We start from the raw sequence: 16,097 nt of genomic DNA, 5'->3' as shown, positions 1-16,097 counted from the left end.
TCCCAATTATCATTCTCATTATTCTGTTTAAATTCTTTTTCCTGGCTGATTTGGCTCAATTGTTTTCAACTTTATCCTTCAGTAAAAATGTAGTATCTAAAATGTATACCATAGACCAGCATTCATTGTAACTACTATGCTTGGGAGTCTGCCATTTCTCTTGAGGATGGGAGCCAATCTGATAACTAAGTGAGGATAGAGAGACTTATCCTAAAGGTATTCTCTTCAGAAGTGGTGTTCTTCATTGTGTGTGTATATATAGTATATATAATATTTTAAAGGGTGTATCATTTCCTTGTCATTGTGTGTTCTTCTCCTGTTGTAAGACGCTGAATTAACAGATACTACGATACCTCATACTAGCAGCAAGAGAGCAGAGTTGTATACATAAATCTCACCTTCACAGGATGGTGAATCTGGCACTGGCAGTCTTTCCTCTTGCCCTCTCTTCACTAGAGAAACCTTATTATTCCTATGTAAATCTGGACCTCTAAAGTTGTGGTTTTCTCCTTCCACACCTTTTTTCCTGCTTCATCCCCAGCTCTGTGTGGTAACCAATATGAGTCTCTTGGGTTGGGGCTGTGTATCCAGCTAATTTGTCAACCCAGGTCTTGACCCATGGAAGAATGTGAGGGGAATGTCAGGCTCCTTGAGCTATGGAGCTCCCATCTTACTCTTCTAATCTGGGAGCCCCAGGTTCTGAACATCCTTCTCTTTGTCTGTAGTGACAATCACAGTGGTGGCTTCTCTCATCTGTTAAGGAGGTACTGGCACTGCTCCCCTCCTTTCAGAAGTAATGCTTTTAGGTGTTTGGCTAGAACCTGCCTTCTAGCAATAGTACTGGAGTGCTGTGAAAACATGCTTGTAGACTGGCTCAGTCAGAGCCTCAGTTCTTTCATTTTTGAGGCCGTTGCCAGAGTGTAAGACACTTCGTTTTTTTCCTTAATGGTATCCATCAAGTGTCCTTATTTTATTTTGAGATCCCCCACCTCCTCCAAGCCCTCACTCTCCTTTGCAGTGCTTATTATGGAGTTGAAATGGGAAAGTGAGATGTTGCTTCCTCTGCTACTGAGAGTGGTGAAAAAGGTCAGATAGGATAAAACTGTTTTTCCTAGCTTCATAGTAACTCCACTGCCGCTGGTTTGAGATCTGACAGGCCTAGAAGTGAACTCTCCTGTGAACACTTCCCAAGATGCTAGATCTGCTCTCTGAAAGCCATGTGCTTTACCATCACCTTCATCTCAGGGTAGCTGCATGCTCTTTGAAGGAAGTCTTTCTTAAAGGGAGATTTCTTGGCTGAGGTGACAGACTGTCAGTAGAGCAACAGAAAGCTTGTTGTTGCCTCTCTCATTTATTCTGATCTGCAAGATCCCTATGGCCTGATATGACATCAGACCATTATTGCCTGCCTTTTTACTATTGGGTGGTTTAGATTTTCTTCCATTAGAATTCAAAAAGGGACTGACTAGTGATTCATCAAGAGATTCCTCAGTGGGACTTGATCTATATCCTGCAGGTTCTAATGCAACCCCCAGTTGAGTTCCTAGTGCAGATTTCTTTCCTTTAGGACAGCCATTAGCGTTGCAGGGATTTCAGACGGAAGAGTAAGTTGAACTTCTTTACTTAGTCTCTCTATTTGTCACTTTTTTCCAGAAAAAGTGGCAGGTTTTCAGACTTCTCTTGAATTTGTTCCAAAGGAGAGTACCTAGCTCCACCTGAACAAACCCATTTCTCTTCTTCTTAGTCCTGGCATCTCTCTTCCCACCATCCTGAGATTCAGAGATAGCATTTATTGAATGTTGTGTGTTCTTCCCTTCTTGACTTTAGAAAGTAAAAGCAACTGTTTGTCTATTTTGAGCATTGCAACGGGGCAAGACTGCAGATAAAATCACTACAGTAGAACCTCAGAGGTATGAAAACCAGAGTTATGGACTGACCAGTCAATTGGACACCACGTGGAACTGGAAATAAGCAATCGGGCAGCAGTGGGGACCAAAAAAAAGGGGGGGGCAAATACTGTACTGTGCCTGTATTGCGTCTTAAAGGTAGCCACATCTGGGTTTCCTGTCCCTACCCACACCTGTGAGGTAGCCACTTACTGGTAGGAGGTGAAGACACTGTTCAGAGTTACAAACAACCTCCATTTCCGAGGTGTCTGTAACTCTGAGGTTCTCCTGTATTGCTAGGTGCTGGTCTCAGGTTGTGCTCTCACAATGTGTAATGAGGCTATGGCCTTGTTCCCAACTTGCAAGATGCCATGTAATGAAAGACTTTTCTGCTTCATGGGCAGTGAATGCTGAGCATTAATTTCCAAGGTGTGTAAGGTGGCAACGTGGTTGTCTTCTCCCTATTTGTAAGTCTTTATCTCTGCTTCCCAGGATGCCTTCTTTGGCTGCAGGGTTCTGCTATTGACACAGTAAGGAGCTCTGCTTCCTAGGTTTACTGCTTGATACATGCACTGTCTCTCTCTTAATATCCTGTCAGAGGATAGGAGAAGGTAGACATACAAAAAGGGAAAATTACTTAGCTGTTTGTCATAGTCTCCTCTTTTTCTTATCCTACCTTCCACCCTCCTTCCCAGTGGGTGATGTGCTCTGCCTCTTTATTATTACTATTGTGTGTCTTGTTTTTCTCTGCTGTCTGCCATTTATCCATTGTCACTGGAGGAGAGAAGAGGAGGCTATGAGAAACAGAGCTACCAGTAAATTTTCTGTTTGAAAATCTGTCTCAAAAAATACTAATGTGCTCCTACTCAAATAACCCAGTCTTGAAAAAAATTGACTCCTGTCAATAAATAACAGAAACAAACCTTGTCTTTCCCCCAACCATCTACCTTAATGAGATGTAAACTCCGAAAACATATTTTGAACTATTTAAACATTAACGTTGTTTTTCCTCTATTTCCCCCTCTCCCTCCAAAAATGGGAGGGGGAATAAAGAGAAGAAAATATAATTTAACCTTAAGGGCAAAAATCTCTAAGTCATCCCTCAAGTGCTAAAGTTCTTAGACTTGTGTTGACTTGCAAAGTTGGTTACATTTAACCACTGAGCCAGTAAATGAAAATACTTTCCATGGACAATGTGGGCAAATTAGAGATCCTTAACATTTGCACTTGTCTTCCTTGTTGTGACAGGATGTCCAGGTCTAGGATCTCAGAGAGATCTAGACTCACTAGGCCCTGATCTACCCTGGGGGGGATCGATCTAAGTTACTGAAGTTCAGCTACGTGAATAACGTAGCTGAAGTTGACGTACTTAGATCGACTTACCACGGTGAGTCAACTGCTGCCGCTTCCCTGTCGACTTTGTCTGCGCTTCTTGCGGCGCTGGAGTACAGGAGTCGACAGGAGAGCGCTAGGGGGTCGATTTATCACGTCTAGACTAGAGGTTCGGCAGGTAGTGATGATGTACCCTAGGCCAGGTGAGTCTCACTAGTGCAGGCTTTGAAGGATAAAAGGTAGTCTCTAAGGTAAGGTAGATGGCATAGGTTAGACAGAGGAGAGTTTTATTATTTTGTTTTATTTGTAGGCTCTTCTGTAGTGATGATTATAGTAGTTTTTGAGAACCTCACGAACATCTGGTGGGAAAAATCTTCAGAAACAACTGGCTCAGGAAGAAGTTAAGGCTAAGATTTATCTTTATTTTTTTTCTTAAGAACAAAGAAGTACCCATGTAAGGTGTGAGTTTTGGATGCCAAACTTGTCTGTCTGTATTATACTATATTGAGAAATGGTGGGGACTTAGTTCATTCACATCTGATACTAATAGTGAAATTTCTGGTCATACTGCAAAAAGGAGAAAAACAGAGTAAGTTCTGAAATGGTTGGCTGTACAGCAACAGCAGCTAAAACAAGATGCACCACAGCAGGAAGAAACTCAATAAGCATAGATTCAATTTTTACAGATGAACCAGACTGTCATCTTGTCCAAGAGAGGCAAGAGCTTCAGTAGGAGCTGATTCGGGGGTCACTAGCCCAAGTTGTGCTGCCCAGCTGCCAGTAAGCCCAACCCCTTTCTTGTCCAACCTGAGACTAGAAGATGCCCAAAGGAGTTTATACAGTACCTTTCAAGCGGATAGGCACATTATCTCAGTGTAGGATGAAACCAGTGCCATCCCTTTTTCTGATGGGAGAGGTACAGACTTTAAAATGGATATATACTCTGGTGCAGAGTACTATGCTGCAAAGGCTAATATATTGAATTGATTGGGTGTTTCAAGGGAGAAGTGTTTGCATGGGTTTCCAAATGGGCTGTATTCCATAGGAATGTGGCCAAAATGTTTAAATAGTTCCATAGGAATGTGGCCAAGTGCCTTCCCTGGTGCGTAAGAGGCCGGCGATTCATTTTCTCAAGCCCAAGTTAAGGAAAGTAACAGTTGTATTTATATTGGAGCAGTGTTTGGTTAGTTGTTTGGTTAGTTTGCAAACTGGGATGCGCCTACAATAGTTATCAGAGTCTGTGAAACCATGTGTTCTTGTTTGAGTAGTGTCCGTATGGGTGCACCACTGTAGGTGCATTTGCGTCCCTTCGCTATTGATTGGAGAACTTTGGTAGCGATGTCCGTTTAGCCCACAGATGTGCTGTCCTATCCTCATACTCTGCTACGAGGCTAACCAGCACTGTGCAGGCGAACCCCACTCAGTTCCTTTTCAACTGCCCCTGGCTAGAAACACAGCTAATAGCAGTTCATTATCAGATTTTACTTCTCTCTTAGAACTTCAATAGTTAGTTAATCCCTTTCTTATTTGTAGAGGTTTCATTTTCTCGTTGTTTAAAAAACCAACCGAACAAAAAAACAACCCCAACACGCTTTGTATTCTCCCTCCCTCCTCCCTCCTCCCTCCCCCCCCCCGTCTGCTGTCTGACACAGCATAGTGTCTTCCTGGTTCACCAGGCTTTGAGGTGCCTCTCATTTAAGGAGGCCATCCCTGTAGCAGATAAATATTACCACTGCATCTGTTTCTTCAGGGAAAGCCACATTTCCTAAAAGTGTGGTCTCTGCCAACAACTCAAGTCCAGATGTTGGAAGGACTGAGAATAAAACTCCTCCTTATGGGGGTAGCTCTTTCGCTGTCCCTGGACCTGAGCCAGGAGTCACCCAGATGGTGCGAATCTTCTTCACAACCCTTGACATGTAATGACTATGGGTCAAAGAAAACAGCTATGGAACCCTTATGTGAGGCTTCAAATAGAGAGCCGTGTGTCCCCGAAGTGAGCCTTGAACTAGCTGAGAGAGAGCACCAGCACATTTGGTATAGTTAGTACCAGAACAGTCTAAACATGGTATCTATAGCTCACGAAGGTCTGAATGGAGGTTACCATTGATGCAGCTAAGGACTTGATGGGCATAGGCACTGAAGCAACAGTACCAACAGATAAAGGCAAGGACAGAGACCGCATCACCCCCAAGAAGATGCTGCCATACCAGCACTACTATTGGCACCATCAACCGTGAGCCATACTGCCTCAGAGTGCTTGGTTTGGCCCAGATCACCGATCTGTTCAGTGATATTGACCCACCGACAACCACAGTCTGCCCTGAGTAGGTCAGCACCACAAGAATTCAGGCATTCTAAAGACCTCGTGGTTTCTGACATACTTGAGTCTCCCTTGCTCTGTACCGGGGCTTCAGTACCAAGTTTACTTCAGATAGAAGGAATCCCTGCTGCTACTGTGTTGTGCACCTCCATTCTCCAGTGGTGAATCGGTTAACAAAGAAGAGGAGTTTGTCTCCCATCACTCCTCCCATGTTCCTTATAGTGGGCCCCCAGTCATATCCTCCATCTGCTCCTCAACAAGCCTAGTATGGGCCAGCTGTGGACACCACCAATAAGACCCTTTCCACTACCCCAGTGGCCCTACTGGGATCCAGCGTACAGACTCCATGTCTCATGAGCATCTAGTGTGGCCCACCATGAGCCTTTGAGGTGCTCTCCTTCAGCCATGGTATCCAGAGCCTGTGAACCTCCATAGGAGATCATGTAGGAAAAGGAGGGTGGATTTGAGAAGGAAGTCACACCACAACCCAACTACTCTTCCTCCTCTCCAGACAAGGCCTCCGCCAACCCTACCAACCACTTCAGGCTATTTCAAGATCTAGCAAAAAGGGTTGCAGACACATTATAGATGTCTCTTGAGGAGATAAGACCAAGTTGTTTTAAACTCCTGGACAACTAACACTCCTCTTCTTTCCCCGTCAATGAGGCCCTTCTGGACCCAGCCAAGCTTATATGCCAAACCCCAGCATCAGTCATGCCTACTTGCAAACGGGCCGAAGAGAAATATTATAAGGATAGAGAATTTCTTTTTTCCCATTCCCATTCTCCCCCCCAATAATTCCATTGTTGTGGATGTGGTAAACTCCCGAGGTCACCAACACCATGTGAAGTCCACCCCCTACGATAGGGACCAAAAACACCTCGATCTATTTGGGAGAAAGGCCTATTCATCCAGCACACTGCAATTCTGAATTGCAAACTATCAAACTCTGATAGCAGAATCTGAATACATCAGTTACACCAAGCTTAACACGTTTATTGATCAGCTACTGGAGTCACAATGTGAAGAGTTTCATGCCACAGCACTCCGATCAGCGCTTGATGCAGCGGCCCAGTCCATCTCTACAGCTGGGGCTATGCTGCTGATTGCAGCTATCTGGCTTCTATAAGGAAGTACAGACAACTGTAGAGGACCTCCCATTCAAAGACACCAAATTGTTTGCCGAGGACACTGATGCTTCCCTCCATGTGCTCAAAGATTCTAGGGTCACTCTCCGGTGATGAGGGATTTATACATTTGGACAAAAAAAGAAAATTTAGTCCTCAACCTCAGCATAAAATCCTGCACACCACATTTTCTAACTCAACTCTATTATGAGCCTTAAAGGGAAAAATCCAGATTTTCCAAACCTTAAACCATCAAGCCTCCAGTCTTCCTCTTCACAACAATCCAGTTTGTAACATCAGTTTTGACATCTTGGTTGGTGCACTGATAAACCTCCCCTCGACACCAACCCATTGTATCCTTTTGGATACTCCCTTGTTTTGTTCCACATCGACTGGGAATTAATAACATCTGTCAGATGGGTTTTGGAAATCATCTGCACTGAGTATTCCATCCATTTCACCTCTCTTCTCACTCTTCCCCATCCCTCTTCAGGAACTCTTCTCACGAGAGTGTATTACAACAAGAAATAGATCATCTCTTCCGTCTAGGAGCCATAGGGACTGAACCTCAGCACCTACGAGGCAAAGGTTTTTACGCTCGTTATTTTCTGATAACCAAAAAGAGGGGAGGTTGGAGACCCATACTAGACCTCCGCACTGAACAAATCTGTCAAAGCTCAGAAATTCAGGATGGTCACACTAACTGCAATGATTTCATCTTTGGAACAGGGAGATTGGTTCTTGGCCCTCGACCTATAGGATGCCTATTTCTGCATATTGAGCCTACCTTCCCACAGATAATTCCTCCATTTTACCCTGGGCCAGGATCATTACCAATACAGAGTACTCCCCTTTGGCCTCTCATCGGCTCAGAGAGTATACCCCAAGGTCCTCTGCATAGAGGTAGCTCACCTACGCTCCCAGGGAATTATAATCTACTCGTACCTGGATGCTTGTCTCCTCAGAGCCCACTCCTTCAACAAGGCCTTCCAGGTCACCCAAACTGCTGTAGACTTCTTCACAGAGCTTCATAGATCAATGTCCAGAATTCAACGTTAACCCCTGTACATCGCCTGGAGCTCATAGGAGACTACCTTGACTCATGACAAACAAGGGCACTTCAGCCACAGAGCATAGGTTCCACACCTTGGCCACGCTCATAGAGGCAGTAAAAAGCAGCCCTCAAATATCAGCCAGACATGGCCTCCAACTTCTGGGACATATGGCTGCAGGCACACCTGGGATATCATGTCTATAGAAAATTCTATACTAATTATACTATTCTAAAATACTATAGAAAATTCTTTCCTGGGTATCTGGCTGGTGAATCTTGCCCATATGCTCAGGGTTTAGCTGATCGCCATATTTGGGGTCGGGAAGGAATTTTCCTCCAGGGCAGATTGGAGAGGCCCTGGAGGTTTTTCGCCTTCCTCTGTAGCATGGGGCATGGTTGACTTGAGGGAGGCTTTTCTGCTCCTTGAAGTCTTTGAACCATGATTTAAGGACTTCAATAGCTCAGACATGGGTGAGGTTTTTCATAGGAGTGGGTGGGTGAGATTCTGTGGCCTGCGCTGTGCAGGAGGTCGGACTAGATGATCAGAATGGTCCCCTCTGACCTTAGTATCTATGAATCTATGTCAGACTTCACATGAGGTGCCTCCAGCTATGGTTTAACTTGGTCTACAGGCTGAACAGAGACAGACTAGACAAACCTCTATCACTGCTCATCAAAGTCAAACACTCCCTGGATTGGTGGAAAGACCCAGCAAATGTCTGCACATGGATCACCTTCTCGCAAACTTTCCCATCGTTACTTCTCCCCAGCAACGCATCCTTCATAGAGTGGGGTGCACACTCGACAGTTTTAGCCACAGTGCAAGTGATCATTTATGGAGTTATCTCTTCACATCAACTTCCTCGAACTCAGAACGGTCAGGAATATCTGCACCAACTTCCTTCTGCTAATCAGAGGAACACACATAAGAGTCTTGACAGACAACATAGCATGCATGTACTATATACATCGCCAGGGAGGCACCCGATTGTGGTCTCCTTGTGAAGAAGCACTAAATCTATAGAACTGGTGCATTTCTCACAGCGTCACAATATCAGCAGCCTACCTTCTAGGAGTACAAAACATGATAGTGGACAGTCTCAGCTGCAAGTTCCCACACAGCCACGAATGGGAGATTAACTCAGCAGTACTACATGACATATTTAGATGGGAGGGAGACACCAACTATAGACCTGTTCACCACTTACCTGAATAAGAAATGTCCATGCTACTGGTCCAGGGCAGGACTAGGACAACACTCCTTAGGGGACGTTCTCCTTCTGTGAGACAAGGACCTTCTATACGTCTTTCCCCATTCCCTCTACTAGTGAAAGTCCTATTAAAAATAGAGAGAGAGAGGAAACGTCATACTGATTGCTCTTTTCTGGCTGAGATAAAGGTGTTACCCTTACCTGTCACAATTGGCAGCTTGCCCACTGATCTCTGCAACACACTCCACACCTCCTCTCACAGAACGAAGAACATGTTCTCCTTCCCAAACTGTGGATACTCCTACTCAAGGCCTGGCTCCTTCATGGTTCCAGCGCATAGAAGGATTCTGCTCTGAGGACATACAGGAAGTGGTTACTACACAGTAGGAAATCAGATACCTGTTGTATTTACCTGCAAAAGTATACCAGGCTTCAAATTTGGTGTAATTCCAAACAAATTTCCCTGACATCTACTACTCTCCTAATGGTTCTCGATGATATACTGCCTCTAAAGAAATCAGGACTATCTCTTAGTTCACTCAAAGTTTACCTAGTGGCCATAGCAGCCTTCCATCAATAAATAGAGGGATACTCAGTGCTCTCATACCCAACCATAAAGTGATTCCTCATCACTTTACGGTACAGTAAAGCTTTTCCCCCAGCACAGACATCCTACCCCAACGTGGGACCTAAACTTAGTAGTAAAGAGCCCTTTGAATCCATGGCTATTTGTTTGCTCACATACCTGTCTGTGAAGACAGCCTTCTTGGCGGCAGGCACCTTGACAAGAAGAGTAAATAACTGATGGCGCACACCCTTAAACAATATTTTTTCTGGACAAAGTTACTTTCAGGCCACACCCAAATTTCATCCCCAAGGTGACCTCGTCTTTTCCCATAAATCAGTTGATTCACCTCCCAACCTTTTACTCTAAGCATCACCGTGATAACAGGGAGGCTATACTGCACACGCTTGATGTTAGGAGAACCATGACTGTTTACCTGGACAAGATAAAAGCCTTTAGGCAATGTCCTAACTTTTCCTCTCCATTGAGGAAAGGTCTAAAAGTGCAGCGGTGTCATCCCAGAGACCCTTCAAATGGGTCTCAAACTATATCAAATACTGCTATCAGGTTCATAACATAGTACCGCCATCTAGAATCTGCACTCACTCCATGAGGTCAGTTTTCTCCTCTATTGCCTTCCTCAAGAATGTTCCCATCTCAGAAATCTGCAGGGAGCAACCTGGGCATCTGTGCTTACCTTCGCAGAACACTATGCGATTACTGGGGACTCTGCTTCTGACACTATCTTCGGCTACGCAGTATTGTCATCCATAACAGACATGACTCTGAAGCCCCAGCCTCTCATTAGTGATACTGCTTGGGATACTGCTACAGCGGAGTACTCATTGGCATATTGCTCGAAGAAGAAGAGGAAGTTACTCACCTTGTGTAGTAATGATGGTTCTTCTAGATGTGTGTCCTTGTGAGTGCTCCATGACCCTCCCTTCTTCTTGTGAGTTGTTGTCAAAGACTCTGCAATAGAGAAGGAACTGAAGGGGCTTCCCTCACGGAGTGCTGGTTAGCCATGTGGCAGAGCATGCGGGGGCACAACACATGCTGGCCAAATGGACACTATCAAAGTTCTCTGATCAGCAGTGCAGAGACGCAAGAGCGCTCATAGGACGCTACAATGGAGCACCCAGAGGGTGCTCATATCTCGAAGAATGATAATCACTCCACAAGGTGAGCAACTTCCTCATCGCTAATGGGAAACTGAGCTGACAGAGGAGCAACAATAGTCAGATTTAAAGCTGAAGGACCATTAACGGGATGGACTGAAGAATCATTGTACAGAAGTATGTAGAGACTATTTGATTCTGAGAGAGAGAATGAAGAAGACAAGGACACTGGCTATGAATCCAAAGGAGGATTCTCCAGGCCTTCTAATCATCTCTTTCTGGTCTGACAGACTGGAGTATATAAAAAGGTCCTGTCTCATTATTGATGGCAACTATAGGAGTGGCAAGTACCATTTTAAAGAGGACATAAACAACAGGGCTTCCCAGGGACATTGCTCTACTGATGAGCTAGAACTAGGCATGGTGTCAGTCCTAACCAACTTAGGGATGTGTGCACAAATATTAGTACAGTGAAGATTAATCCAACCAGAGCTGATGCAGATAGCAGAACCCATTCAGGTCATCGCTACCCAAAGGGACTCCTAAGAATAATTACAGAATCGGATATATATGGAAATGGACTGAAAGATACATTGAGAGGTCTTCTAGTTTAGCCACCTGTTCTGAAACAGGACAAAGTAAACATAGACCAACTCTGACAGGTGCTTGTCTAAACAGTTAAAAAAAATTCCAATGACAGGGATTACACAACCTACACCAATGCTTGGAAGCCTATACCAATGCTTAACTATCATCATAGTTAGAAAGTATTTTTTCCCCTAATTCTTCCTTGCTGCAGATTAAGCTGATTATTTTTATCTTGGAAAACAATTGACCATTGCCCTTTTTTTATAACCGCCCTTACCATATTTGAAGACTGTTATCAGGTCCCCCCCCCATCATCTTTTCTCAAGACTAAGCCCACTTTTTTCACTCTTCCTTGTAGGTCAGGTTTTCTAAATTTTTTATCAAAATGCTCTCCTATGGACTTTCTCCAATTTATCCACTTCTTTGCCAAAATGTGGTGCTCAGAACTGGACATAGTACTCCAGCTGATGCCTCACCAGTGCTGAGTAGAGTGGGTATCACATTGTTGGCTCAGATTCAATTTGCTATTCACAATAACTCCCATACTTTTCAGTAGTTCTACTGCCTAGTTGATTATACCTAGTTGATTTTGTATTTGTGGATTTGATTTTTTTCCCTTCCTAAGTGCTTTTCACATATCTTTATTGAATGTCATACATCTAAGAGGTCACATGGATTGACTGCAGGAAAAAAAAAAACCCTCGTGGCTTTGTTTTCTTAGGGTCGTGCTTTCCTGCTCTTTTGGACTGCTGGAGGTTTTCAGGGGGTCATCAAAGTCATTGTTGGACAATGAAGTCAAAATGCAGCAGGCATAAGGGAAACCAGTTCTTCTGGCAACAGGGTCAGGAGTTAGCATGCAAAGCAGAAAGCACGGGAGAAAACAAGGAGAGCACACCCCTGCAACCCTCTCTTAAAGGCAGCCCAGAACTGTCAGCCACTGTGTTATCCTTCTCCCTAAGCAAGAGTGAGCTTTGCTGGAGATTAGACTGTGTGCCAGCTCCCTGCCATGCCAGTCTGTCTGTTTCACCAGCAAATGTCTCGAGATGCTGCCAGTTCCTGAGTTTTCTAGAGACACGTGTCTCTGTATTGTCCAGTCCCTCTCACTGGGCTCTCACAGAAGTTGTTTTCTGCCTCCAAATAGACAGTACACACAAGCCAATCTAGCCCAGATACCTGCATCTCCTCCCCCTTCAGAGCCCAGCCTGTGGTCTCCCTAGCCCAGATGTCAGCCCCCTCCATCCCAGAGGTCAGCCCCCCTACTCTCCAGGGAGCCAGAAGAAGAAATAGCGTCCCAGCCAGGTTTGTGTGGAGTTTCCTGCATGTTATTTCCTTCCTTCAGGGCGTGCAGGGAACTGCAGTTGCTAGGATCTCTCTACTTATCCTTCCCCCGCCCCTGCAGTGTCTTCTATGTGAGAGCTGGGTTCTGCCAGTTCCAGCGGCCCCTAGTGGCAGCCAGCAGCACTGCAGCCCATTTTTGTGGGGGAAAGAAAATATGTGCAAAAACCATTAATTTCTGCAAAATTCTGCATTGCGCTGAATTCCCACAGGAGTAAGAGATGGAAAATGAAGGACTTTTCTTCTTCTTTTATAGTCCGATAAACTTTTGAGATGTATCCCCAGATCGAGTTTTTCTTCCCTTCTGCTTGTGCGGATGCCATGCTGTCGTCTTCTTCTGGTAATATGCTTCTCTGGTTGGTTTAATCATTTTGTTTACTTTAGATATAAAAATATACTTCCCTTGTCTTTGGCCTTTCCTTCCTTAATTTGAATTGGAGACGCAGGTAAATGGGCAAAACATTCCTGTGTCTAGGACACACTTGTGTGTCCATTGCCTTCCAAAACACATTTAAAGAACATATTTCTAGTGCCCGTACATAGCTCTTTTTAAACAACCTGTATACACACCATACAATGTTTATTTCAGTGTGTTGCCAGTTCACATGAAACCTTATGGGATATCTTTTGGATACATATTATCATAACAATGTGTTGAGTGTAGTGAGTGTGTCAGGCCTGATACGAGTTTCAGTATAGTGGGTCCTCTGCCATTTGGCTTTGAAAGGCTCTTAGGGTTATAGCTGCGGCCTGGCCTGACATAAGTAGTTAATACATGAGGGGGAGGCCTTGTTCTTTGGAAGATAAGATTAGGAAGGTAAATCCAATCATGAAACAGGCTGCTTAATAAGACAAATAAATAGGTCAATAGGCTAAAAAAGACAAAGTCTGAGCCAACTAAGATCAGAGGGAGAACACTCAGGAAACTATTTACTATGAACTAGATTATAAGGGAAAATACATTAGGAATGTCAAGATGAGGTAAAGAGGAAGTCAAAACATGGACAACATGTGGACAGAGCATGTGGTACAGGGACTGGTTCGTATTAAGTAACCAAACCAGTCCTAAAATGTTTGATGCCATGTACAATAAGTGCAATGAGATGTGTAAAAAATATACAAAAACAAGAGAGTTTCTCTATGATGTTGGAACTATGATGTACCCTACATCCATCCCAATGCGTATGAGTCTGATCAACTCAGTGTAGCATTGTTGTGTGCCAAATACAAATACATGAGCGATGAAGTCTGGAGTTGAACTGAGTTTTTGGGAAGCTGAGTGGAAAGAAGTCTTGGAGGGAATCCCAAGAAGGGTCACAGCCAGTGTTCCCTCTAATTTTTTATATCCGTGTGTGGAATAAACTTTGTTATGGGCACCAATATGAAGGTGATGTGTATCACCTTCATATTGGTGCCCATAACAAAATTCATGTGGTGGGGATGGGGCCGAGGGGTTCAGGGTGCTAGGGGGGCTCAGGGCTGGGGCAGAGAGTTGGGTGCAAGGGGTGAGGGCTCCAGCTAGGGGTGAAGGCTCTGGAGTGGGGCCAGGGATGAGAGGTTCAGGACTGAGGCAGAGTGTTGGGGTGCAGGCTCGGGATAAGGGGTTTGGGGTGCAGGCTGCCCTGGGGCTGCGGTAGGAAAGAGGACTCCCCAACCTCTTGTTGCAGCAGTTTGGGGTTGGAGGAGAGGCGTCTCTCTCTGGCTGCGGCAGCCCCGGCTGGGCAGGGGTGGGGCAAGGGAGGGCTCCTCTTCCCCGGCAGTAGCAAGTCTGAGACAGGTTCATGCTGGGGCCAGTGGGGAGGGGTGCATCTCCCCACTGCGGCAGCTCCACGCTGGGGCCAGCGAGGAGGGGTGCCTCTCCCTCCTGCGGCAGGTCTGCACTCGGACCGGTGGGGAGGGGTGCCTCTCTCCCCACTATAGCCCTGAGTCCCTATACAGGGCTTAATAGGCAGCTGCGTGGCTATGCAGCTGCGCAGCTTAGAGGGAACTTACGTCACAGCCCTGTTTGTTGCTCTGGGATGTATCAGGTGCTCTCATGAAGATTGAGTATTACTCTGTTTACTAGTCTGACAGCTAGATCTTGTGGACATTGCTAGCTCCACCCATGGCAGTAAATGTTGAAAAATCTATAAAGTCTTGTCTACTCACTCTGCTGGTATTAACAATGTTGGGACCCTAATGTAGTTGGGCCACCAGCTGTTGCTGGTGTTCTGAGCACCATGTTGTTCATAGATTCATAGATTTTTATACCAGAAGAGACCAATAAAATGATCTAGTCTGACCTTTATATTACAAACTAGCAAATTACATATAGTTACCCCTGGATTGAGCCAAAACTATGGATTTGACTAAAGCATATCTTCCAGAAAAGCATCCAGTCTTCATCTGAAGATATGAAATGATAGAGAGAATCCTACCTTGGTAGTTTGTTCCAATGATTAATCAATCTCACTATTAAAAATGTGTGTTTTGTTCCTAATTTGAATTCATCTGGCTTCATTTTCCAGCCATTGATTTTTATTATGCCTTTCTGTTCTAGACTGGAATTTAGTAGTACCTTGTATTTTTTCCTGGTAAAGGTACTTATGCAATGTAATCAAGCCACCTTTTGATCTTTTTTTTTTGATAAACTAAACTCTGAGCACTTAAGTATGTCACTGCAAGGCACACTTCTTCAGCCCTTGAATATTTTTTTATAGAATATCTTTTCTATATCCTCTCCAGTTTTTCAATGTCCTTTTTAAAATGTGGGCACTAGACACCAGAACTGTATCCAGTATTATGTTGTTGGTCTCACCAGTGCTGTAATCAAAGGTAATATCACCTCCCTCTTCCTACTAATTTATTCCATATTTATAAATCCAAGGATCAAATTAGCCCTTTTTGCCACAGCTTCATACTGGGAGCTCATGTTGAGTTGTTTGTCCATTATGATTCCTAAATTCTTATCAGTTGCTACTTTTAGGCTACTGTCCCCCGTTCTGTAGATATGGCTTGCATTACTTATTCCAAGATGTATGACCTTATATTGGTCTGTACTAAAATGCATTGTGTTTGAAGTGTTTGTTGAATACTTCTTCCTTTTCGGCATAATTAATAGGAATTTTATCATCTAGTAAAGGTCCTATTCCATTGTTCGGATTTCTTGGTCTTAATATGTTTTTAAAAACTGTTGGTTAATGCAAAAAATTGCTGATCCCTGGATATTTCCCACAAGTCTTTAGCTTCTCTTCTTAATTTTCTGCATTTAATAACTTCTGATTTTCTTTGCTACCTATTCTAGCCCACTTCTCATTTTTTGAAACTGCCTCCCTAGCTGATGTTTGAGAACCATATCGGAAATGGGGGATGAAACAGTTAAGAGGAGGGGAGAGTGGAGTTACTTGACCAGGAGCCTAGCAGACATGCCAGGGCAACCAACTTCAGTCCAGAAAGCAACTCGTTCCAGGGACTGCCCACGCATGTGCACTGAGCTCAGACAGGCACAGAGTTTGGGGAAGAGAGCTGTCTGCAAGTAGTCATATTCGAGCAGCACAAGGAAATCCAGCTGTTCTCGTATTC

At 44.4% G+C, this 16,097-nt stretch overlaps 1 protein-coding gene across 3 annotated transcripts in view; it reads left to right on the top strand.

Moving 5' to 3' along the window:
- The window catches only part of DIAPH3 (diaphanous related formin 3), a 504,954-nt gene that overhangs the window by 228,785 nt on the left and 260,072 nt on the right, over window positions 1-16,097 (top strand). The gene's annotated exons all lie outside the window — the stretch shown is intronic.

Source organism: Dermochelys coriacea, chromosome 1 (genome assembly GCF_009764565.3).
Source record: "Dermochelys coriacea isolate rDerCor1 chromosome 1, rDerCor1.pri.v4, whole genome shotgun sequence".
Classification (NCBI taxonomy): domain Eukaryota; kingdom Metazoa; phylum Chordata; order Testudines; family Dermochelyidae; genus Dermochelys; species Dermochelys coriacea.
The sequence above is the reverse complement of the archived record's forward strand: the minus strand, read 5'-3'. Positions and strand labels throughout refer to the sequence as shown.